The sequence below is a fragment of the Melospiza melodia genome, chromosome 2 (genome assembly GCF_035770615.1).
Source record: "Melospiza melodia melodia isolate bMelMel2 chromosome 2, bMelMel2.pri, whole genome shotgun sequence".
NCBI classification, from domain to species: Eukaryota; Metazoa; Chordata; class Aves; order Passeriformes; family Passerellidae; genus Melospiza; species Melospiza melodia.
In genome coordinates this window covers 3592788-3619475 of record NC_086195.1, presented here as the reverse complement: position 1 = coordinate 3619475, position 26688 = coordinate 3592788, and the positions used below count along the sequence as shown (strand labels likewise).

Genomic DNA, 26688 nt, shown 5'->3' with positions numbered 1-26688 from the left:
TATTCCTATCACACCCTCCCAAGCCCTGGAGTGGAAAACTTGACTCGGGAGTTTTTGTGGGGAGGCGTCCACGACTTTCGTGCCTCATTCACTACCGAGTGCTCCTAATTTTAGCCGAGCTGCTCCGTTTTGATTTTCCAAAGCTGCGGATTTAACGTCCAGGAGCTCGGGTTGTTTTCACGCCCACTCGCTGAGGGCCACACGAGTGACGCTGCCCATCCAGGGGAAGGTGGGGTGGTGACAACACTGTCCCCAGCACTGAGAAGTGGCTTCAGGAGATCTCCATAGGTGGGTGCTGCAGTAGCAGAGGGCACTCAGTGCCACTTTTGGGGTATTTTATCTCTTCACTCTGCTCATTCAAGCACTAGGTGGTCACTTGGCATCTTTGGGTTCTTAGTCACCCAAAACCTCACACTTTGGGGTGAAAAGCCCATCTTTCTGCTGAGGCTGTCTCAAGGGAACGAGGTGTGGGGTTGCCTGGATGTGTGCTAGCAGGTACTCTTTGGCACCGAGAGAGTTAAAGGTCCTCGGCACCCACCAGCCCTGGTCTAGGCAGTGTCTAAAATCAGTCCTAGACCCGCTTTATTTTTTCCTTAAAAACAGGAAATGGAGCCCTGAAGGCTTTTTAACTGGAGAGGGAGAGTGAGGAGGGGGTATACTCACTCTGCCCATACCCAGCCCTGAGCCTGACCCAGACTTGGGGGTCTCTGTGTGTGTTTTTTTTTATTCCTTCTCCCTTTTTTTCTCCTCTCTCCCCCCCCCTATTATTTTGGCAGACTTTTTGGAATGTCTGGGAGCTAAGGGCTTTGCTTCATGGAGCAGAATTCTGAAGCAAGAAAAAGAGAAAGTTATAGACTAAACCACAGAAATGTAAACATGTCTGCAGCTAAAATAACTCCACTTTCATTGAAAACACTCCTCGCTTACAATCAGACTTCTGTGTGCTATGCTCAATAAAACTGCATGCTAATAGCAACCAATTAATACATTATGTAGTTCTGCTTTAAAAACTGAGACGCTTTTAATTATTTTTTTTATAATTTTTTTTAATTATTATTTTTAATTAAGGGACTACTGGGTTTTGTGCTGCGGACGGCGGTGCCGGGCGCGGACCGCGGGCGGAGAGCGGCGGGCGATGCCCGGCGGGGGCCGAGGCGTGCCCGGGGAAGGTCGGGGCGAGGCGGCGGCGGGGACGAGCGGAGCCCCGGTAAGGAAGGAGCCCCGGGGCCGCCGGCGGGAGGGACGGGGACAAGGGACAGGGATAGGGAACAGGGAGAGGGACAGGACGGGGCGCACCGCCCGCTTCTCCCTGGCTTTCCTCCGTGCGAGGTGAGTGCGGACGGGATGGGTCCCCTCTCCATCACCCCTGGGAGATGGGGTTGCAGTTTCTGCCGGACCAGCCTCCTCTGCTTTCCCCCCCTTCCTCACCTCGCTCCCCTTTTATTCCCGAGCATCCCGTTATTCCATCCCGTTATTCCTGCCTCTGCCACCTGGTTCAGGGGCCAGCCTGCGATTCACGTCGGGTCCCCGCCACAACCGCGCGCTTGTTCTCGCTGCCGTTCCCCGGCGGGCCGGGCCGGGCTCGGCCGCGTCCTCCCCCCGCGGGTCCCGCTCACCTCCAGCTCCGCCCGGCCCCTCCCGCCGCCCCGGGGGAGGACACGGGCACCGGGGGCGGGGGTCCCGCAGCGCCCCGGGCGCGGGGCCGCCCCGACGGCGGCGGGGGAGCCGGGCAGCGCCGGGAGCGGCGGCGGCGGCCGCGCTCGGCGATTGGAGAGAGAGGAAGAGGCGCCCGGAGCCGGGGGCCAGCGCGATGGGCTGAGCCCGTCCCGACTGAAGTGACTCACCGCAGTCGGCAACGCCGCCGTCCCCTGCCCGCCGCCTCACTCCCTGCCGAGCTCCCGCCGCTGGCGGCCGCTGCCTTCCCCCGGCCCGGCCCGCCCCGTCCCCCCTCCCCGGGAGCCCGGAGTGACCCCGGCCCAGCCCGGTAAGTGTTACCCTTCGGGGCTGCCGTGGGGCGGCCAGCGCAGCGCCGGCCGTCGGGGCGGGAGATGGGCGAGGGACCGGACAGGACGGGGACCAGGCGGGGCTCGGTGACCCCGAGGGCGGCACAGGGACCGGCCGGGTGTCCCCTGGCTGCAGCCCGGAGGGCTCGGCAGCCGCAGCCGCGCATCCTTTGCGGGGACCGTGCCCCCTCTGCGGGGACCGTGCCCCCTCTGCGGGGACTGTGCCCCCTCTGCGCGGAGCGTGCCCGAGTTCTCTAAGTTTTGAAGGATTAATTTGCCCTTTGGCTTCGGGTAGAAGTGATATCGCCTTCCCCCTCGCCATCACTTTGCCCCGCTCTGGATCGTAATTGTTGGTGCGTTTGTAATTCTTTCAGCAATTCATCATTCAATTAATTAATAGCGCTATGGCTTTTCAAAAGCCGGGCAGCTCTTGCACGTAGGAAAAGCTTCAATCACCTACGTGGCTGAGGGGAGTCGTGGTTGGGTTTGGTGCTTTTCACAGTAAGGCGTACGCGGGGCTCTGTTTTGGTGTCCAGATGACTTCGCTGAGGAGTTTGGAGTGCACGTAATTGTATTTACAAAAGCTGGAGTTGCAAGTTCTGGCTAACATAAACTTCCATTCATTGCTGCCTTCGCTGAGAGCCCACGGTGTGAGGAAATGGCTCGTTCTTTAATGAAGTTTTTTATTTGTATTCTAAGTGTCGTTCTGTGAATTAGCTCTGTTCTGAAGTTAGAGTTTGGAAATTACATTCTGCCCCGTTCTGCCCATGTAATTTTGAGTCCATTAGGAAAACCAGGATAGGTCTATGAACTGCACATGGAGAAATGTCACATTCCTTTGGTTTAACCCTTTGAGCGCTTCCCTGGTTTCTCTGAAACAAGTGAAGCAGGCAGAGACAGCTTCTCACTGAGGTATGAAATGTAAACTTTTGTCAGGATACCTATATCAGGTGTGGGATTTCAGGCACACCTGAACTGACAGGAAAATCAAGGAAAAGAAATAGATTATTTGATAGTTTCCCAATTAGAAGTAAATAAGTAAAGGCCTAAACAAACCATACCTCATACAGGACAAATATATTTTTATGTTGATTGCCTGATCTATTTTTTAAAGGACATTTATAAAAAACGAAGATGTGGGGTGTTGCTATTGGAATAGCAACATCAGTCCTTATTTTCTCTTTCATATACATATGTGGGCAAACAATGGCAAATTCTTTGAAAAAGTTTGCAAGAAAAAAATCCACCAGCTCCAAAAACATTTCAGGGTTTAGAGCTTTGAACAGCATCTGTCCCCACCTCCCACAATTTAGTCCCAAAGTTAAACAAGTCATATAGTACTGGATAGAGTTACATGTTGCAGGAATTTTATAAATGATCTGTCAGGATAAGTCCGAGGTGTGATTAGTCGGACTTTTTGCTCCTGAGGTGTTGCTCCCTTTGGATTGTCATTTCTGTAGCATTTGGTTCTTAGAAATAGATTCTAATAGACATGTATGTTAAGCATGTTCTCCTTATGGTTTTTAAGCAGAAGTGCCTGTGGGGTTCTCTCTTTTAAATGAATTTGAGCTCTTTGTAAGGCACTAAATAATCTGGGTGTGTGAGTCCAGTGAGGACTCACGATGATGGACACCACGAGCTGAAATCCCAGATTGTGGCAGACCTGGGAGCTGTGTCTCTCATCACAAGGATGCTGCTTTCTTGGTCCTTTTCTGTCTGGAGCACCAGTTTGGACCCTGCTGTTGTCGGTGTTCAAATGACAATTCTGCACAAGAGCCTGCCCTGTGAAAGTGTCTCTGCTACCTGCTCTGCTGTGGGAAGTTTATTTTCTGTGCATGCACAGGGCTGTGTAAACAAACAGAAAGCCCTGGGATGGCTGTGGCAGTCCCGTTGGTTTGAACAACACCCCGTGAACAGAATACCTGGCTGCTGATGAGGCAAATCCTTCCCCGCTGCTCCTTCTGCAAACCCCCAGTGCTTTGCTATCGCAGCGTGAGGCTCATGGCACTGCTCTCCCTCTGCACAGGGCTGAATTTTGATGGCTTTGCTATGATCCCTGCACACAGCAGTTCCTCCTCCTGTGAGGATGAAAAATCTTCTCAAAATGTGAGAAGCTTTTGAGGTGCTGGTGGCATCTGGTAGCCTGAAAACATTACATGTTACATTTCCTTTCCTCGCCTGTGCTTTGCTAAATGCTCCAGGAGTTACAAGCAGGTAACAACAAAATCATTTGAAATGGTTGGGTCAAAACAAACCTTTTCCCTTGAATATCCATAGCATTGGGGTTTTGTTCCACTATCAGCAAGCTTGTAATGTTCTTTTAAGTGAGTAGTTATTTTTTTTTTCAGGAAAAGGCAGCCGTAAGGGTAAAACTGTACTTGTTTGAATCATGTGAGCAGCTCTGTGGAAATCTGTGTCCCAAACTCGAGGTGGAAGTTGTTGACAGGGGGTAAGGTTGGAAAGGGCCCTTTGGGCCTGATCCATATCATCTGAGGTCAGCAGGGCAGGCTTAGCCCTGAGTGCCTAAAGCTGCCCGCTGCTTTTCTGTGCAGCTGGGAAGGGATGCCAGGGATTAGTGTATGCTTTGTATGGCATTTTTCCTATACTGTTGATTTAAAATGCTTCTGTTTAAAAAAAAAAAAAAAAAAAAAAAAGAAGAAAAAGAAAAAAGTTCATGCAGGGTAAAGATATTTTCAGCTTGAATTATAATGTTGTTTGTCTTGGGTTGGAAGAATTACCTTTTGTGCGATAACACCACACTGCTTCTCATTAAACCCACAACTGGCTGCTCTCACCGCCACTGGAATATTTTTTACTTCCCAGGGTGGCTCTGCCCTTTCTGACACACAAGTTTCCCAGGAAAATCAAGCATTTTGTCTTTTTGGCTGAAGGTTTGAGTCCAAAAAATTTGTATCGATTTGTCATTTTGGAAGATAGTGGTATCTAATCTAAAATATTCCCTTCACAGTGTAGTTAAGCAGTGTAGGTAGAAAAGTGGCAGTCTAAAATTACTTTGCTAAATTTAAATGTAAGTAGAAAGCAGGCAATAGGAAAAAATTAAAGGGTATATCTAAATATGGAGTTGTGGCTGTATCTGTTATATTTAAACTGCATTTTAACCTCTTCTATTTATATTCAGTGGTCTGTGTGTAATCTGGAGGGGTTAATTGAATTCAAGAAACAGCAATTTCACAATGAAACCCAAAGAGTTTATTCTGCTGTGAACAGAGTAGATGTCCTCGTTAATCGATTTATCAAAAGTAAAACGTGTGCAGTGAGGGATTTTTGTGTAAAAATTAGACTTGATCTAAAGTAAGCATGAATGGATTTACAACACGCCTGCTTTTCCCTCACTGCTGTGGCAGGAGGATCTCCTGCTGCCCTGGGTGACAATTTTCCTTGTGTGGAGTGTGATTCCACCACAAGAATTATTTTCCTCATCTTACCCTGGCTCAGAAATGCCCCTTTTTCCTTTAGAAAGCTGCCCTGGTGAGTGGATTGTCCTTGCACGCTGCTTGCATCAGCTGCAATCCCTCCTTGGCACAGCTTCATTCCAACAAAAAACCATTATTCCAGGAACAAAATACATAGTTATTTTTGTTTGATAATGCATCACATAAATATTAATCGTCTGCCCAAAGAAAAAACAATAAACACATGTTTTCATTTTAGCTGGAGGTACAACCAGCCTTGAGAGGGGATGGTTGAAACCCCAGGGCCTCGAGCTGTAGCCACACAACTCTGGCTGACCACAATGGGTTGGGGAACGGTTGCTGTGCACAGGTGAGGGTTTGGTTTTGCTTTGAGGCCTTCTGTGTTGATTCATTTTAATATTTAACACATGATACAACACCCAGGTGCTCATTAAGGGGTCTTGGCAGCAGCGTTGCTTCCAGCCTTCAGGACGATGCCGTGCTCCTGCTCAGGCACTCAGCAGCATTGCTGGGATATTCCAAAGCTGCTGCCTCTTCCAGGTGCTTCTCCTACCAACAAATATCACCTTCAGTCGTGTTTCAGTCCTTCTGAATTTGCCTGCAGCTGGGAACCCCCCACAGCTAATTAGCGCTGATTGGGGAGAGCAAGGCCGGCCGTGGGGGATGATGAGCACGGCGCGAGGCCGGTTCAGCAAAAACCTCCTTGAATAAATGTGGTTCCAATCAGCTCTGTCAGACCCCCAGGTTCTCCAGGGGGTCCCTAATGGAACAGCCTGAAACAGTCTGGGTTGCTCTTGCTTTTCACCTTGCAAAGGAACGGCAGCGGGGGAGAGCCCTGACTGAGATCGCACCAGGGCCGCCGCGGCTGGAGAGAATCTGGGGTGTGGGGATGGATGGGGCAGAGCGAGGGTGTTGGGGCTGCAGGGGCTGGGAACTGGGAATTCTGCATGGGCTGGAAGCTGGAAATGCTGCAGGGCTGCACAGGCTGGGAATTGGGAATGCTGGAGGGGTTGGGAACTGGGAATGCTGTGGGATCTGGAAACTGAAAATGCTGCAGGGGCTGGGGGCTGGGAACGGGGCAGGGACTGGGATCTGGGAATGCTGCAGGAGTGGGGAGTTGGGAATGCTGGAGGGAATTGGGAGTGCTGTAGGGGTTGGGAATTGGGAATGAATGCTGTGGTGTCTGGGAATGGGGAATTCTGCAGGGACTGGGAGTTGGGAATACTATGGGGTCTGGGAGTTGGGAATACTCTGGGAACTGGGAATGCTGAAAGGTCTGGAAATTGAAAATGCTGCATGGACTGGAAGCTGGGAATGCTGTAGGGTCTGGGAATTGGGAATGCTGAGGGGTCTGGGAGTTGGGAATACTGCAGGGTCTGGGAGTTGGGAATACTGGGAGTTTGGGTCTGGGAACGGGGAATGCTGAGGGGTCTGAGAGTTGGGAATTCTGCGGGATCTAGGAATGGGGAATTCTGCACAGGCTGGAAATTGAAAATGCTGCACGGGCTGAGAGCTGGGAATGCTGTGGGGTTGGAAATTGAAAATGCTGCATGGGTTGGGAGTTGAGAATGCTGCAGGGTCTGGGAACTGGGAATGCTGCAGAGTTTGGGAATTTGGGAATGCTGCAGGGTCTGGGAATTGGGAATGCTGCAGGGTCTGGGAATGGGGAATTTTACATGAAATGGGTATTGGGAATGCCTCAGGGGCTAGGAGATGGGAATTCTGTAGGGTCTGGGAACTGGGAATGCTGCAGAGTCTGGGAATTCGGGAATGCTGCCTGTGGCCAGCACTCAGCTCCTGCCCCGGGCAGAGCAGGTCGCAGCCCTGGCCGGGCTCAGGCACACAGGGAGGCCATGCAGGTGTGAGTTGTCAGGGGAACGTTTCTCTCCCTTCATCCCAAATGCACTGCCTGCTGAATTAGCATATTTTCCTCCTGCTTTTTACTGTCTGCTACAAGTGGTTGGTAAGAGTTTGTTTTCTTTTTTATTTTTTAAATTTTTTTTTAATTTTTGCTACTATCGCGCTGTTAAAACATGCATTGATTTATCAGATTTTCAGGTTGTTCCATTTTTCTGGTTCTGGGAGCATTGGCTTAGGAGGAGCAGCTTTTGCTGCCCTGTAGACAACTTATAACAAAATGTTTTGTGAAATCTGATTGATTTCTTCTAATTTTTAAGGCATGTGGGCTTCCCACTTCCATAATTTTTGCATTGAGTTGATTACATTTGTTTTAGCTTCTCAAGTATGGATATACACGGTGTATTTTACCTGCTTTGACTGAAAAAATCTTTCAACAAATCACTTATATTTTAATACTTAATTGTGTTAATGCATGCAGGGAGAGATTTTAATGCAATTAAATGTACATGTAAAATCAGGGATTTAGAAAACTGCACAATGTATCTCTTTCTGTAAATTAAACAAAAAAATAGCAATCAGACAATTTTATGGTTTATATTTTCTGTGTAAGTAGAAAAGAGTTTTATACAGAAGGAAGTCTTGTAGTTATGCAGAAGGAAAGGCTTCTTAGCAAAATTCCGTTTTCTAAGGAGGCTTTGTCAGTTCTGAATAAACCCTGCAATAAATTTAAACCTGGTGGTTTAAAATTCTGTTTATAAAACGGACTGCTCTCTATAGAGTTCACAAATTATACACAAAGGATTAACTACTAAAGTAACATAAAGATGTTGCATTGCAGCATGCACTGAGACTAAGCTCAAAAATCTGCTTGGAAAAGCAGCTGACCTGCAGGACTTGCAAAGCAGACATGGGAAAAGTTCTCCATCATTTCTCTAAAGAACTGCTGTTGCTGTTCCATTGATTGTTCTGATTGTAGTTGGCTCTTCAAAGACTTACAGAAGGTTTTTTTTTACACAGGCTTGTGCAAAAATTTGCATTAAAAACAGGTTTGGAAAAGGATAAGAAAATAAAGGTTTATTACCACATTAAGATAAGATAAAGGATTTAATATCAAATCAAGATCTAGTTCAGTCCTGGTCGCTATCTTGTGCCTTTTCTTAAATTTCATTACATTTGCCCAGGATGTGAAGCTGGCAGTCAGGGCTGGTGCTTTTTTCTGCATTTATAAGTTCTTTGGTATTTTTATGTATTTATAGCAAACAGTCTGTAGCAGCCTCTGTATCTCTTACAAGCAAGAGCAGCCAAATCATCTGTCACCAATATGTGTGTCAACATCCTCACACCACCGAGGGCACTGTCTTTTGTAGGCACCTCCAAGGCTTCATTTCAGCAGAGCATTTTTCATCACCCTCTTGAAATGAAGAGCGTGCAGAAACCTGAACCTGGCCTCAGTTCTAAGTGATGAGACTGAAAAATGGCTTTGGGAGGGTAGGATTCACCTCAGCTCGCTGTAGCCATCCAAAAATCCAGGATCTGGCTGGCAGCAGTTGTGTAAATTCCAGCCTGGCCAGAGGACAGGGTAATCTTGCCAGTCTGAGACAGTGATGCTCGTTTGGGAAAGGCGCTGAAGGTGCAGAAGATGGTCCAGCAGCTTGGGTAGGATTAGGGTTGCAGGACTGGGTATTTTGGCTTTTACGTGGCTGCCCTGAATTCTGCATCCAGAGACAAATCCAGGCCTTCCAGCAGCTGATCTTAGGGAGACTGAAGGAAAAAATGTAAGTAAAATATAGCAGAGAAACCAGACAAATAATACAGTCTGAGTGGAAATTATTATTATTGCTTATTTATAATTTTAAAGTTTAATTTTAAGTAAGCATAACATTAATTTTTACTGTCAAGCTTCCTTTTTGTTTAGAAATAGAAACATTAGAAATAGCAACAGAAAACCTTTTTATGCTTTCTGCACTGCTCTCTTAACTTCCTTGAAAAACTGAGTAAGAAAGCATTAGCCATCATTTCAGCTTCAGAATAAGACATAAGGAATTATCCATAAGGAATGAATAAATGCTGCTGCCTTCTCTTAGGAGTCTGTTCTGCTCATGAAGGAAATGGTAATAACCATTTAAAGTGATTTTTTTAGGCTGGTCTAACTGTATAGATGACAGCCTTAGGTCTACACTTTAATCTCTCGAAGCACAACTTTGGAAGGCTCACTTTGGACAGGCCACGAGGTTTTTACGTGTCAGGGGCAGTTTTTGGTCCCCTGCTGTCCGTGGTCCCTGCAAGCAGCACAGCTGAGCTGCAGCCAGAGCAGCCCTGCGTGGAGCCACTGGGGAAGGAGGGGCGAGCTCCGTGTTTGTTATTTGCTCGTGATTTCCCTGACAGTTTACAGGAGACAGAGTTGTAACCAAATGTGAGCCCAGGGAGCTCGGCCTGTGGTCTGTCTGCAGAGCAGGAATGTGGGATGGGGGGTCAGGATCAGGTTGTTGGAGGATGCAGGAGCCGAGCTGAAGGGAATTTGGGCTGTCCTGCACTCCTGTCCCTCTGGGCTGACACCTCCCTGTGTGATGTGCCATTTGTGGCACTGGGGTGGGGCACTGCCCCCTCAGCCACCCCACATCCAGCCCTCCCTTCTGCCTTTTGAGCTCATCATGACAGGTTTTGGTCCAAGATAGGATTTAAATAACTTCCTCTCTGCTGTGTTGGTTCCGCAGGACTAGAGAGGAGTGAGAAGTACTAAAAATCTATTTTGGTCACTAAAGTAAGCAGACATGACTCAGAATACTCACTGGGAACAGATCTGCTGGATGAAAAGGTGCCATTTTTACATAGTCACTTTTCTGAGCCTGCCCTTTAAACTTTTACAGAAATAGAATCCTTTCTCTGGCGCTTCTTTTGGAAGGCAGGACCGGCAGCGAGAGCGCGGCCGTTCGCCGCACTCCAGCCCTGCCTCGGAACCAGACAAACCCTGCACGTTTTGTGAGGCAAATGCAACATGTGTTTAACACCAGGAAGAGCAGAAAGAAGGCATTTGAAATTCGTGGGGAGGGGGATTTGGGCTCAGATAGTTTCACCGTTTGCGGTGGAAAAGCGCGATCCCTCGTTCCTGCCTGTTGCGCTTGGATGAATTCCGCCCGTGAATTCTGACATCCTCGTGGGCCTGCAGGAGCAGGCTGGGATCAGTGGGCTCGTCTGGAGCATGGAGAGGCTCTGTTTGACCACTGCCTCTAATTCCTCTTGGACTGAGTGGCCTCTGCTAAAAATGAGCCTGAAACCACACTGACGTAATCTGTGTTTATGGACCTGCGAAGAAACAAATCATCGCTGGCAAGCAGAGCCCCAGCCTGGTTGTCCCTCACATGAGGGACGAGTTATCCCCCACACTGGTGAGGCCAGGGCCCCTCCAGCTCCTGGGGAGGCTGATGGAGCCCAGTCCAAGCAGATCCCTCATCTGCATTCCTTGGAAAGGATTAGCAAGGCACAAAATGTCACTCCCGGCTAAGTAGGTGATAGTGAATTTTTGAACTCTTCTCGTCTCTTTCTCGTTTTTAATGGTTTGGTAGGAAGCTGGAGCCTGGCTGGTGCAGGGAAACTCAAAACCAGTGGTGTGATCAGACCACATGTGCTCCTGGGTGTTTGACAGTCCTGTTGTTCTCCTTTGGAGCATTGCTCTCTTGAAAAGTAAAACAACAAACCCTTTTTAACATATTTACCACTTTCACTTGGTTTTACATGGATAAAGAGCACCAACCCATAAATTCCTCTTCCTCCTCTGTTCCAGAATAACACGTGAAAGAGTTTGAAAACTCTGAATTTCTGTTCAGTAGATGAAATCTTGTCCTTGCTGAAGTGGCTGAAGTGTCTCTGCTGGCTTTCACGGGGGCAAAGCTCTTCAGCTGAAGTGTTTCTTCCTCATGATTCTTCTGGGGCTGGAAAGCCCTGGAAGTGTTCTCACTGCTGATTTCCTAAAGCCTTAATTCCCCCAAGTCACTACAGCATTTAAAGGCACCGTTTTTTTCGCACAGGAAACAACCACTGCTTTTTTCTCTTGATAAAATTTCCCTTGTATGAGCTCAGAGGATTTCCACTTTCTCTGTGTGGGCTCATCTTTCATAGAGGAGGAGACATGGGTCATAGGCCTGCAGATCTCACAACTCCCTCCTGCTCCATCTCTGGCCTCCTCCCAGTCCCTTGGCAGGCAGGAGTCAGTGAAGATTTTCTGTCAAGGTCTACTGTCTTAATTCCTTGCTGGACCCGGTAGCTTCCTCTTGCTGGGGAATCCTCTATTTTCTGGTTTAAATTTGAAAGGTGTTTGGGATATGATGACATTTACAGCGAAAGTACATCACCTCTAATGTTGTCTCTTTCTCTTGATGCAAGTCAGGTGATCTCAACAGGCAGGAAAAGGGAGGAAAAGCCCAGCAGGCTTGTGGGACACACGGGATTGTCACTAACCCTGCACTGAACGGCCCTGGGGATGCTCCTCCCTGCTCAGCTCCACTTGTGTTGTCTGAAGGGAAATTTTCAACTCCAGTGTTGGAGGAGACCTGGTTTAGAATTTTCTGTGCTGCAGAAACACAGAATCATTAAGGTGAGAAACCTCCAAAACCATCAAGTCCAAACTGACCGATGCCCACCTTGTCACCAGCCCAGAGCTCTCAGTGCCACCTCCAGGTGACACCTGCAGGGATGGGGACTCCAAACCTCGCTGGGCAGTCCCTTCCAATGCTTAACAACACTTTCCTTGAATAAATTTTGAATACATTTCCCAGCCTGAGGCCGCTCCCTCTGCTCCTGTCCCTGTTCCCTGGCAGCAGAGCCCGACCCCCCCGGCTGTGCCCTCCTGGCAGGGACTTGTGCAGAGCCACGAGGGCCCCTGAGCCTCCTTTGCTCCAGCCTCAGCCCCTTCCAGCTCCCTCAGCCCCTCCTGGGACTCAGCCCCTGCCCAGCTCCGTTCCCTGCCCTGGACACGCTCCAGCCCCTCCAGGGCTCTCCTGCAGGAGCAGAACTGGGCCCAGCCCTGGAGGGGCCTCAGCACAGAGGGACAATCCCTGCCCTGCTCCTGCTGGACACTCCAGAGACAGAGGGAATGAATGAGGCACTTGGCTTCTAGGTGAACTAAATGTTACTATTGTAGTGCTGTAATTACAAGGGTTTTGAATTAGGTATTGACAGCAGTTGAGAGCTGGTTCTCCACTGTGCTGCTGGCAAGCACTGAGATGTGTACCAGCTCCTAAGGGGAGCAGGCTGTGAGAATAACAACTCATTAACCAGTTACTCCACGGTGCTCTCACTCCACATATGGTGTGAGGGCTGCTGGGGGTCTGGAAGACATTAAGACGTGGTCTGAGAAAGGGCTGCACAGAAAAGGCAACAAATAACCCCAGAGAGGCAGATCCCCATTCCCACACCGCTGCCAGGTACGTGCCCGTGTCACCCTGAGCTGTGCTGGGATCCAATTCCCTCTCCCTCCTGGGGTGAGCCCAGACAGGTGAACTCTGAATAATTGCATGTGGGGGAAACCTTTGCTTGGCTCTTGTATTTGCAGGGTTCCCAGATGAAGGGAGGAATGATGAATCTGATTCCATGTTCTTAGAAGGGTAATTTATTTTTTTAAGATACTATATTATATTAAAGAATTATTTAAAGATGCTATATTATAATCAAAATGCTATATGATATTATTATTTTAAGATACTATACTATATTAAAGAATACTAAACTAAACTATACTAAAGAATACAGAAAGGATACTTACAGAAGGCTAAAAAGAAAATAATGAAAACTCGTGACTCTTTTCCAGAGTCCTGACACAGCTTGGCCCTGGTTGGTCATTAAGTCAAAACAATTCACATGAAACCAACAAAACAATCACCTGTTGGATAAACAATCTCGAAACACATTCCACATGGGAGAACAACACAGGAGAAGCAAGTGAGATAAGAATTTGTTTTCCTTTTTCTCTGAGGCTTCTCAGCTTCCCCAGAGAAAAATCCTGGGCGAAGGGATTTTTCAGAAAATACGACTGCCACACTTGGCCACATCCACGTGGAGCAAGTCCTTTAGTGCTCAGGAGGATGAATATTTGCCTGTTCTCCCATGTGCTTTTGCTGCATGGGATGGGCTGAGGGATGCTGTTACACATCCGTGTTTCCAGAGGTAATGAATGCTACGGGGAAGCGGACGGCGGTGAGCCCATTTCCTTCTCAGTGGGAGGAAAGCAGTAATTCAGGAGACCATTAAACATTCAAAATACCTCTGCAAGGTCCCTACAAAGACACACTCCATTTAGATTAAAGTCCCGTCGGGCCAATTACCTGGGAAGAACATAAGAACTTCAACAAAAGCTGAGTTAGGTATGCTGCCCACCAATGGCTTCGAGCAAGAATGGATGCAGTGAGGAAACGCTCGTGTGTGTTGTGAAAGTGAGAACACTGAGAGTAGGGCTGTGTAATAACCCACTTGTACTGCTCCCCCAGGATCAGCGTGCACAGGAAATATCTGTGGCATGCTTGCTTTTCCTGGAGATGACAGCAACCCTTTGGCAACCACTTTGTTTGATACTTTTCAAAACGTTGGGCTGTTGTTTTATGAATGTGCTCTGATTTTTTGGCTGCCACAGCCTTTGTGCTTGGCTTTCTACCCTTCCTAAAGTTGCCCATTCTCATTCCAGCCCATTCTCATTCCACGCTTCTCCATTGGTGCCCTCAGGTAGCTGTGATGATGCTTTTGTTTTTCTCCATGACACTGTTGAGATGGGGCTTGTAAAAAACAGGGAAGCCAACAAAAGTCCCATATGATCCTGGTGTGGAAATAACCTCTATGGCCTGTACTTGTCTGTGTGGGTGGCTCTGGACTCCTGGAGATGGAGGGTTAAGGCAAATAAATTTGAAATTCCAATTTGTTTCTGTGAATGTTTTCTAAGAGTGGGCTGAGTATTTTGTACAAGGTTACAAGGCAGAGTTTGATCCCAATGCTGGGGTCGAAACCTGCTTTTGCTTCAGCTGCTAGACCCTGATTTTGTTTGAACATTTAGCTATTTACAGTTAGACCTGAGTACCAGAGTGCACTGATCCTTCAGGCAAGGGATTTTGAAAATGAGTCAGTTTTAAGACACTGGAGCAACATGTTCCTTAAAGTGTTTACTGATGCAAATTGCAGCCTGGTCTTGAAATGGCCTCCTCCCTTTAACATCATAAAAGAACTCTCTTAAGAGAAGACACAATAAACAGTCTGAGGTCTAATAAGTGAACAAGCAAGGCTGAAAGGTTTTAAAATATTGCTTGCTTAAATAAGAGTCATTAACATTGTAACTGATAATGAGAAAAATGCTCATGCCATTAGTGGTTTACCACTTTGGTTCTGAGAGGATAAAAACAGCTTCGTAAAAGCGACCGCAGACTGTCCATTTTCAGCCTCAGCGCAGGGCCAATGCTTCAGGAAAAATACAAACCCCATAATTTAAAACAATAATTCAGTATTTGTGCTTGGGAAGCGTGCTCAAAATGCCTTTTGAACGCAGGAGAGTGTGGTGATGTGTGAGCCCCAGCACTGGGTGTCCTTGCCTTGGTGCCACGGTGGGACGTTGGCTCATCCACCTGCTGGGAGCAGTGCAGGAGCAGCATCTGCCTTGCTTTGGTATCCCCGTCTGCATGGGGAAAGCTGAATTTGTGTTTTACACATAGTGGCCCTGGGCTCAGGGGGTACATGAGGCCATCTTGGGATCCTTCCTGCAGTGGCCTTGCTGGAGACACAATTCTTCATCCAGGGACAGAGGGTGTTCGGGAAGATGAAACAGGAAAGCCTTATAAATATGATTTCTGGCAAAAGATTTTGAGAATATAGAAACTATAAGTGAGATTGAAATGAAAGCAAGCTTTGAGATCCCTTAGTTACTGAACAACGGGAAAACAATGGTGTGGCCGGCTGAGGGTAATCCCCTTTTGATGAAACAACACCCTCTGCTTGCAGGCCCAAGGGTCAGAGCAGACCCTACAGCTTGGCAGAAGAGGCCCAAAGAGGAGTTTTCAGGGTTTAAAATGTAACACAGTATGGTAATGTAGTGATTCTTATAGGCTGTATGGAAATGCTATAGGATTTGTATATTGTACTAGATTGGTTAGTGTGAATCAGAATATTCAACATAGAAGATGATTTATTGTATTGTAATGGGAACTTAGCACTCTTACCTCTTGTCTCTTAGCTCTTACCCTTTTTACTCTCTGATGCTTTTACTCTCTCACCCTCTCATCTTCTCTCCCCCTCTCTTCTCTCGGGCCTGCTCCGATCTGTGGCTGCAGCTCCCAGCAGGGCCCTGCACCCAGGCCCTTTGCAATAAACCACAAGTTCCCAGCCCTGACTGCAGAGATCTCTTGTCTCCGTCCATCCCGACCGTGCAACCCCCGTCAATCCTACAAGAGGGAATGAATGAGTTTCCTGCTGCAGGACTAGCGAATTCTTTGGCAAATGGTGGAATTTCAGTCCCAGCTTGGCTTGCTGGTGGAGGGAATGCAAGGTGCTGGATGTGGAAGGCACTTGGTGCCTCAGGGCACTGCTGGGACTCGGTGGCTGAGGAGCAGTGACAGTGGGATGTTGTTTAATTTGGCCACCTGGGACAGGTGATCTCTTCTTTAAGGATGGTTCCTTCTTCTTCTGCATCTCTTCCTCCTCTGGGAATGGTTTGGGTTGGAAGGGACCTTAAAAATCACCCAGTTCCACCCTCTGCCATGGCAGGGACCTGGGCCCTGTCTCCTGCTCAATGTGTGAGGGCCTTGTGATGACCTCAGACAGGACTTTGACAATCACAGAATGAATGAGTGGAGTTGGAAGGAACCTTAAAGATCATCTTGTTCCAACCCCCAAGAAAACCTGGTGTTTGGTCTGGGCAGAGCAAGGCTTGGGATTCAGCTTCCTGCACTTCTTGTCTTTAGTAAGGAGCTAAAAAGGAGGCCAGGAGGAGGCTGAGATGTGTTCTCAGACTATCTCTGGCTGTAAATCCAACTGCCCTGGGTGTGCTGCACTCCTTGTCTTTGGTAAGGAGCTAAAAAGGAGGCCAGGAGGAGGCTGCAGTGTGTTCTCAGACTATCTCTGGCTGTAAATCCAACTTGCCCTGGGTTTTACTGCTGCCTCCTGCAGCCCCGCTGCAGCGACCACAGGCTTTGCTCTTACGTAAGGATGGAAAGTTCCCCCAGCTCCCCCCATGGAAATGACTGCTGTGCCTTATTCAAAATGAGAACTCAATCAAGGCAGGAACACAGCTGGGCCAATGACAAGAGAAACAGAGCCCTGCCAGGGTGAATTTTTATGGAAATGCTCTCTGAATAGTATTTCCATGAAAAGGCAACTCACTTGCAGATGGAGGCTGCATTGCATGAAGGAGAGTGTGTTGTACCACACCCTGGATCTGTCAAGGTCTATAAACTTTTCACATATTTTAAGTTCAGGCAACAGAGAGGCAATATTTAAGACACAAAGGTTTTCTTCTTTATGTCAATGTAATTATGTTATCCCCAAAGGAAGAAAATGTAAGCCAGGGGAAAATAAAAAGGGAAGTTTGTAGAAGGAACATTTCAAATATAAAGTAAAGGTCAAATATAATTTGAACTAGAAAGTAAATTGATCTATGAGAAAGGACACTTTTCAGCATCATGGAAAGATCCTAATTTGACATTTCAAGAGCATCTTAGAGATAGCAATGATAGGTCTTTGTTAGGGGGTGTGGTGGTCCTTTTAGTGGAGGAGCATGAGTGGCTTAAAATCTGCAAAAACTTCTCCCTTTTGATGGCAATGGCACTTTTCTTATTTACATCACCAGAAAAAAAGATGAGAGGAACTGTATGAAAAGCAAGAAATGAAGGATGGTTGATATTCAAAAGGTGGAAGAGGGGAAAAAACCTGAGCCCAATCTTGAAACTGCCACACTTGGATTTATTTAAACACTTTCTTTTTAAAATTGCTGTAGCCTTCTCAGTGGGTTGGTTTCCAAACTGCCTGACTGATTTCACTGCAGATTTAGATTTATCAGCAGATTTATCAGCAGAGCTTCTCCAAAAGGTGATTTTTGAAATTAGTTCATTTTCCATTGTTTCTGGGACTTTTTCATGTCACACCAATCAAGTTTGAAATGTGCTGAGAGAGAAGTTCTTGAGACAGCCTTGATTTTTTTTTCAGCCTTTTCCTGCGTGTAGCTTTCTGAAATAAATGGGAATGCATTTTTTAATTTGTGATAGCTTATAACTTGATGTCAGGGCTGTTGTAAGAATAATAATCAGGGGTTGTTACACTGACTTGATTGTTTACATTTCCTTTTGGCACTGCCAGTGACATGCCAGAGGTAATAACACTAAACATACTCCTCTGTCATCCTCTCAAACTTGTCACCACGGATGAGAGGATGATTGTGCATGTGTTTTAAAGCTGCAGGCATTTGTCAAATCCCATAACGCCCTCAAAGGTCTGCAGCGGAGATGCCATTACAAGGAAAACTTTGGAATGGGCAGGCCTTGGCTCTGGGAGTTGGGAGTAGAGAGGAGTGACAGCCTTTCTTAAACTGCTGGATTTGAGACATGGGGAAAACAAACCAAGAAGGAATCTCAGCAGGGGATGGTGAGTCTGTGGGTGGATTTGGTGGTGGCACTGCAGAGTCAGGAGATGGGCTCTGTCAGGGGTTGCTGGGGCTGCTGCTCCCTCATTCTCATGTCAGTCTGTTCCCTGCATCCCAGTCAGATATGGAGTTTGGGATACATGGCTTTTGAGGAATTGACAGTGAAATGACCAGGAATCCCCTGCCAGCAGCACCTGGGAGCACATCCCCCTTCCTCAGAGACAGTGTGACATGTCCTTGCTGCTCTCCCTGAACCTCCAAACCCATCCCATAAATGATAAATGCAACAAGCCAGGCAAAGGCATCAGCAGCAAGAGCTGACACCCCTGGGGATGGAGCAGGGGATCCTGTTACCCCTGTCCAGCTGCACAGAATGGGTGTTAACCCTTTCAAAGCAGAGAAGGGCAGGAAAGTGCTGCTGACATCCCTGAGGTTTGGCTTTAAAAGGTTTGTGTCAGCACAGAAGGGCCACAGGGGCTCAGCAGATCTTGTGGATGGCCAGGGGTGGTGAGGACAGGGCTGGGTTCAATCTGCCACAACCAAAAAGTGTTGGGGCTGTGCTTTCATGCCCTTACAGCCTTGATTTCCCGCCTGCTCTTTATCTGGGGCTCTTCATCATCTCTCATGTCCTTACAGGCACATGTCGCTACATGAAGCAACTCAGTTCTTCTCCTGAAAAGAAGAAAAATCAGTTTGCATCAGTGCAGGACTGCCTTCTGCCTCTGCTGAACCCCACACACCCACAAATGTTGTCATGCACCACTTGCTTTGCACGAGGAAAGGGGATATTACATCTCCAGGTTATTTCCCCAGTACTTTTTATTGTTCAGCCCACTCCAGGAAGGGTTCAGGGAGTATATCCAGAAAGATGTTTTTGTTCCCCCACCATGGGTTTCAGTCCCAAGACTGCCAATTAAATTATGCCATAAATCCTCCATTATAGGTAGTAAAACCTAATTTTAGATTTCCTGCCCGCTCTAGTGTCCTGCCTGATTGCTACCAGTTGGAGAGAGGCTCAACTTGTTAAGCAGACAATTGCAGTGAATTGGCTGTTTCTTTCTGTGCCACATGTGGAGAACTTTTTAATATCTGGCATTTGGTCATAATTCTCCCTGGTTATTTTCTACCTTTTAGTAGCTCAAACGTTGGAGTTTTTTTTTTTTTTTTTTTTTTTTTTTTTTTTTTTTTTTTTTGTTGGGTTGGTTTTTTTGCTTCTTTTGGGGATTTTTTTGGATTGAAAAAAAGACATCTGCAATTTATTCTTTGGTCAAAATGTTTGTGAGAGAAAAGCTTGCTATGCTGTAGATAAGGAACAATGTTGTTCTGATTTCACCACTAAAATATTAATAGTTTAAAATATTTTTTTATATAATTCTGTCTAAAAGCACTGTGTTAATAGAGCTAACACACCTCTGTGTAAGCTGAAAATGTCTCAGATTATCTGAATATTCTTTCATTCTTGTTCAAACACAAATACATTATTTAGCTGTGGTGCTGATTTTCTTGAGGGCAACTTCTGCTAATCAAATTCTTATGAAAGAGTATTCATTTTAAATATAGTCTCACTAAAATTTCCTATTTTACTCTAAGTATAAATGACCTCTTCTCTTGGTATTTTTCTTCCTAAGATTTACTGAAGCAACTAATAGATAAATTTCTCACAAAAAGTGGATTTATCATGTGAGTAAGGTGTAGGTGCCTTGGTCTTTGGACAGAGAGATATCTGTGTTTGAAATCCCTTTTTTACTGAGATTGAAATAGATTCACGAATCTGTGAGGAAAACTGGAGCCTAAAACACTACAAGAAATAATAATTTTTTGTTTTGTTTCTTTGCTAGGCTTGTTGTTGTTAACCTTGCAAAATTCCTGGCCAAATCACAGATTTGGATAATCTGGAGGCACCTGTGGATATCTTGTACCTCCACAAAGCACTGCCTGTATTTCCTGCTTGGATAACTGGTGATGTTTTAACAAATCTGTCTGAATTGTTAAATTCCTGTCACACCAGGATGGTGTGTGACAGTCAGGAAGGGACTTTTCCATCTCCAGAGCATGGTGGCAGGAAGATTAATTCAAGATACTGGGTGTGTGTAATCTTAGAGGTATTTGCAAAAGGGAAAAGGACTGCTAAGAGACATCATAGAAGGAGCAGATGCTGCTTGTTATGGAATCATGGAATGGTTTGGGTTGGAAGGGACCTTAAAAATCACCCAGTGCCACCCTGCCATGGCAGGGACACCTCCCACTGTCCCAGGCTGCTCCAAGCCCCAGTGTCCAACCTGGCCTTGGGCACTGCCAGGGATCCAGGGGCAGCCCCAGCTGCTCTGGACACCCTGTGCCAGGGCCTCACCCTCACAGGGAAGAATTTTTTCTTAATATCCAAACTAACCCTACTCTCTGTCAGCTTAAAGCCATTCATGTCTCACACCAAAGTAACATCAAGGCTGGACCAGGAATTCGCTTGAGATCCAGCTTTATTGCTCCATCAGCCTTAGAATCATGGGATAATTAAGGTTGGCTAAGGTTGGTTCTTATCAAACCTTGATTATCCTATGATTCAAGATCTCCAAGATCAAGTCCAGCTGCTAACCCAGCACTGCAAAACCCAAGTGCCACCTCCACTGCCTTGCTGAACATTTCCAGGGATGGTTGTTCCACCATCCTGTTCCCATACCTGACCACCTTTTCAGTGAAGAATTTTGTTTCCTAATATCCAATCTAAACCTTTGCTGGTGTAACTTGAGGCCTTTTGCTCCTGTCCTGCTCAAGTCCTTGCCTTGCCCAGGCAAATTTCAGCTGAACCTGCTGGTGACAGCCCCAGCACATGGTGGTGGTGTCATCCTGTTCTTCCAAGTTCTTCTAAGCCTTCTGATGTTTGTAATGGAGTATCTCACACACTTTTATGTAAATAATAATTGTTTTTACATTCCTCTCTGGAGGATGAGAAATTTATTGGACTGTTGGTTTGTCCAGTGTCATTAGAGAGGTAGCACTTTCATCCTCCAATCTACTGTCACTTTTAAAAGTCTATAAATGTTAGAGTAGAAAAATAAACTTCCCTTCTTCTTACCTTGCAGTTCCAGTGTCTGCATCGTTTTATTTCGTGTCCTGTTGTGACAGTGGTGGTGCTCAGAGGGTGGCAGGAACTTGTCACTTAGGAAGTGTCTGTCCTTGCTGATGGGTAGTATTGTGGGCACAGAAAGGGTTTCGTTCAGATGGGCATATCCATGTTTTCCAGTGATTTGTGAGCTGCAAAAGGAATCAGCCCCTTGCAGCAGTGCTGCCCTGTGTGGATTCTCTGATGTGCTGCTTTTTAACTCAGTAGGGCACCAACTGTATTTCCTTGCCTCACCCAGCTTTTTGCTCCCCTGAATCTTGATGGAATATCAGCTTTTCAAGTTTATATTAAACTCTGTTAAATTTGGGCAAAACCAGGCAATGATTCCTAAGCTGATGGAAGAAAAGGTCAAGTAACACTCCTTTGTGCACAGTGTGGTATCTCAAGCCCCATTCCTTGAAGAATGAGGCTAAAAATGGAACCCTTGTGTTCTCCTTGCTGAAGGGATCTTCTCCACCTCGCTTTATTTACTGTGCTGTGTCTCAGTGTGGGCAGATTATCATTTCTTGAGTGGTGCCTGAAGCGCTGTATAAAAAATAAAACAGACACAAAACCAACAAAGAGTGTGGAAGAAAGGAATTTAGGCCTCGCAGTCACAGCACTGTGCTTTAATGGTTGATGAAGTATTACATGCATGTTTTCAGTTGTGTAATTTGTCCAGTTTAGAAACCTGGAAATGTGAGGAATGGTCACATCAGTGCTCAGGACGGAGACCAGGCAGAAAGCAGGAAATTATCTATGTTTTCTGTACAAGTTAAGTGCAAGAGTAACAGGCAGGGCCTTTTGGGGTGCAGAAGTGCTACTGAATTACTTGGATGTAGCTGACTTTAGGAATCAGCAGAATTGTGCTGAATAGTCAAAATTTCGGATCCCCAAAGACAGTGCCTATAAAAGAAGCCTTGAAATGTCATCCCAGTGACTTCAATGCATGTTTGTTGTACTCTAAATTTCTAATTTAGACACAGCAAGAACTCTGGGATCATGGAATGGTTTGGGTTGGAAGGGACCTTAAAAATCATCCAATTCCACCCCTGCCATGGCAGGGACACCTCCCACTGTCCCAGGCTGCTCCAGCCCCAGCGTCCAGCCTGGCCTTGGGCACTGCCAGGGATCCAGGGATGGAATTCCATCCCAGCCCCTGCCCGCCCCACAGGGAGGAATTCCTCCCAGTATCTGATCCAAATTTCTCCTCTTTTAGTTTGAAGCCATTTCCCCTTGTCCTGTCGCTCCAGTTCCTGATGAATTGTCCCTCTCCAGCTTCCCTGTAGCCCCTTCCAATCTGGAAGTTCTGAGGTCTCCACACAACCTTCTCTTCTCCAGGATGAGCAATCCCAACTTCCTCATCCTTTCTCCATAGGGAAGGTGCTCCTTATCAACCCTTTATCAACCTCATGGCCCTTTTTGGGACTTGTTCCAACAGTTCCATGTCCTCATGAAGGACACAAAAATGACCCTTCTTATGAAAGACATGGAAAAAATGAACACAATTCATTTGATACCCGTCCCAGTAAGGCTGAGAGCTCTACACTGATTGATTGCACTGGGCACTTTTGTACTTATCTCATTTAAAAATATTTGCTTTTTACACCGAGCTCAGAATTTTGCTGAATATCCAATATCTTGCACGGGAATGCTCTTTAATTCCAGGTATCCGGCTTCAGAATTTGAACAAGGCTTGTGTCAAGCCTGTGCTGTCTTGAATATGCTACTGTTACCAAGAAAAAAATCTTTCTGGTATGCTAAGAACAGGGGGACGTGCTGGGGTTTGCAATTTTAGCATTACAGATTCTTTATTATTAATAGATTAGCGGGGATTTTTCCAAAGACTCCTATGAGTCAGAAGAGTTCCTGTTACTAAATTTCATATATTCATTTATTTATACAACTATACATGAGGTCTTATGGTCTTTTCAGCCCCGAAAGAGCCAATGTACTGTAAGTGTAAATGCAGTTTATTGAGTCCTGGAGATCATAAATATCTCCTTTAACATCTGATTTATCTTGAACTATGTGCATTGAAAGAAGTGTCTCAGCATTAGCAAAGAAGGGGCATTTGCTGCTCTTTTGGACAACCTGTGTATTCATACCCAGAGCAAAACTTTGGCAGAGAGTGGTTAGAATTAAACTGTCACCACCAGGCCAATTTTGCTTTATATTCTGTGAGGTTATATGAGTTTTATGGGTTCATTTATTTTCCTGATTAACAGTCCAGTCCTGCTCCTGACAACATCTCCCATTTTTTTTTATTTAATTCCTGTGGCTTCCCCAAGACGAGCAGAAGAGATAAAGCCTTGGGCAGAGGGAAATGTGAGGAGAGGAATTTCAAGGGAGGAAATTCACCCTCCCAACATAAATTTGTCTGGACTCTGTGACAACATTCTGGGTTTGTACCATGGAGAAATTGTCCAGACAGGTCTCAGCAATGCAAGGCCTCAGTGTACAGGGGAGCCAGCTCCAGACAGTGCCACGTGGAGCCTCTGCCATGCTGGTAAATCATGGAATTATGGAAAGGTTTGGGCTGGAAGGACCTTAAACATCATCCAGTTCCACCCCCCTGCCAAGGCCAGGGACACCTCCACTGGACCAGGTTGCTCAGAGCCTCATGCAACCAGTATTATACTGAAAAAAATCAATATAATACTGATATTTGCCTTTCCTTGCTATCCCACCACTGCTGAAGCAGAACAACTGGCAGATACTGTTTTCTTGGAAACTAAAGCTGATTAGAGAATGCCTCTATTTTATTTCCTTCAACAATAATAAAATAGAGAGAATTGAGAGCATTCTCAATAATGGAATGACTGTAATAGAGTGTTCTCAACAAAATTATATGCTGTGCTTCATTTTCCAGAAAGGAAGGTGGTACATCAAGACATGCAGGTGATGGTGATAAAGTTGAGGAGAATTGTACCATAAAAGTGCAAAATGCAATGACAATATTAAAAAAAAAATCAGATGAAAAATCAGATTAAAAAGAGCAAGAAATTAGATCTGCATTTAAAGGGAATATTTTGCATAATTGAGTTAAATTCTTTAAAAAAATACTTTGGGTTAAAATGATCAACTAGCCTGGGCCCACCATAAGTATTCCAAGATCAGAGAGGATTTAAAGGGTCATAGTGGTCACAATGACCTTTGGGCAACCTGGGCATCCCAGATTGTTTGTGCTGCTGTTACTTTATTCCCAAGGCTGCAGTAAACTGAAGACTGGCACAAAGCAGGATATTAGTTATACTCCTTGATTTTCTGACAAAAAACCATAATGTTTTATTCTGCTTTTTTTTTGCCATTTTCTCTCCTTTTTTCCTGTAGAAAGCAACATTTCAGAAACAAGCTCTGTCCTTGCTTTCCTTAATCTATATTTATATTTATATTTATATTTATATTTATATTTATATTTATATTTATATTTATATTTATATTTATATTTATATTTATATTTATATTTATATTTATATTTATATTTATATTTATATTTATATATGTATATTTTCTTCTGTTTGCCTTCTACCCAGTGACTGTGTTAGAGGTAGGCTGTGTCCTGAGGGAATGTTAGATAAGCAGGGAATCTGCCTATGAAATTACTCCCAAAATGATTTTTTTTCCCCCAGTGATTATGGAAAATAACATGTTTGCATGCTGGGTGCACTGATTACTTGTTCATTTGTATGAGTGTGTGCAGGAAGAGTTTTTTGGCTGGTGGGGCGTCACCTGTGCTGGTTTCCAACAAGCTTATGGTGCCTCAGGTCTTGCTTTAAACCTGGAGTTCTGAATACTTTGATACTCAGTTACCACTAGTGTCCCATTTTTCCATAGTTGAGATTAAAAAAAGGGAGTATTTACAAGTCCAGGAAATTCTTTGTAAAGAGTTCTTGCTCCTAAGCCCAAATTATTGTTTTTAATAATATTTTAATAGTAAAAATAATAATACAAATAAGATATAAATAATAATTTAATATTAAAATTAATAATTTTAATAGTTAATTTAATAATTAAAATCAATAAAATACTTTTAATAATTAATTTAATATTGTAATTATTTTAATTATTTTAATAATTAATAATATATTTAATAATTAAATTTTAAATTTAAAAATTAATAATAATATGTGCTATAAAACACTTAGAGCAGTAGTTTTTTGGGTTTTTTTTGGCCTTTTTTTGTGGGTTTGGGTTTTTTTTTTGTTTTGTTTTGTTTTGTTTTGTTTTGTTTTGTTTTGTTTTTTTAATAAAGCCTTTAATCATAAGTTGGAAAAGTTGTAGCTCCATGGTGGAAATATGTGGGAAATAGAATGCATCCATTTTAATCTCTGCCAGGATTTTAACATCATCTGTTTCCATCTTGCTCACTGTTGATTTCAGAGGATGGGAGCGTGCTCGTAGTTTTTAGGTAAATATCTTTGGTTGGATTGTCCTGCCTCAAAGCCAACCTGCAGAAAGAATTCCTTGGGCTCTACAGGAGTGATCCCAGAGTTTGCAATGGAAGATTTGCTGTTTATCCCCATGGAAGGGGTTTGAAGCTAAGGCAGTGCAAACTAAGCTGCAGAACAATTGCAGCTCCCAAGAAAGTTTTATGTCGAGGCCAGTGCCCATTTTCAGCCCCAGTGTGAGGAACAGAAGGCATCAATTAAATTAACTTTACTTAGGGCTGAAAGTTCACGTGCAGACCCTTCCTCTAGTTAACAGCATGACTGCAGACGAGAGAGTGTACTTTGCAGCTATACATTAAATATTTATCTCCTTAAATGCCACTTCATTTTTTTCTTCATATTCCATGGCAAGAATTCCACAGGGAGAGAATTTCTAGATTAGGGAGAGAAGCTGCCCAAATGCAGCTATGAAGATGCCTGATCCAAGCTGGGGATTTGGTTACTGTTTTAAAGCTCTTTTTCTCCCCCCATTTAGTAGCTGTGATGCTGGCAGGGCCGTGGGGTTTTGTGGCAGATGGTTGTTATACACATTGGAAAGGACTGTATACTTCCAATATGCTCCATAAGCCATTAAATGCTGTAAAAGCCTGGCAGACTTTATAGTTTGCATCCTGCCATTAGAGTTCCCTCTGAAGTCTGTCAGAGGGATGTAATTCCACTCTAATTAAAGCTATTCCCCTCTTCCAAATGTGAAGCTGGCCTAATTAATGACTAATTGTTTCACAAATATAAACGAGGCCTAATTGTTCCTTACCCCCTTACTCCCTGCCCTGCTTGCTCCCAGAGCTGCTGTGAAGGGTTTTTTTATCTCCATTAAACCCGCTCTGTGGCCAGTGCAAAAGGGAAGATATTTGGGGCATGTTATTTTTCTGTGGATGGTGACCCTCATGGTGTCCCTGAGGGGGGATTTTTGTGGGTCCCCCGCTGCCCTGCAGGCCTCAGAAGTGGGATGGAGATTGTCAAATCCTTGTGATTTGTGCAATTCTGGAAATACCAGCTCGTCTCCTCCTGCCTTTCTGCGAGGAGAGGGGGGGAAAAGGATGCTGGAAGCAGCAAGATGGAATTAATGGAGGATCTGTAATATCTGAGTCAGGTGCCTGCTCAAGCAGTTCTGTCAGGTGTGAGCTGCTTGGAGATGAAGCACATGAATTATACACTCTTAAAAGTGAACTTCCAACTTGCTTTGTAACAAAGTTATGCCACATTGCAACTGCAATCCTCAGGCAGTGAGTGGAAGTGA

General features: G+C 45.3%; 1 protein-coding gene across 3 annotated transcripts in view; it reads left to right on the top strand.

The window, feature by feature from the left end:
• Positions 1-1934: 1934 nt before the first annotated feature.
• Positions 1935-26688, top strand: part of ERG (ETS transcription factor ERG) — a 147501-nt gene continuing 122747 nt past the window's right edge. For 2 of the 3 annotated variants that reach the window (XM_063180749.1, XM_063180724.1), the window contains exon 1: positions 1935-1984. The gene's annotated coding sequence lies outside the window, so the exon portion shown is untranslated. Of the gene's footprint in view, positions 1985-11870; positions 11889-26688 lie in introns of those variants that run through there. The other variant, XM_063180730.1, reaches the window with a different exon arrangement.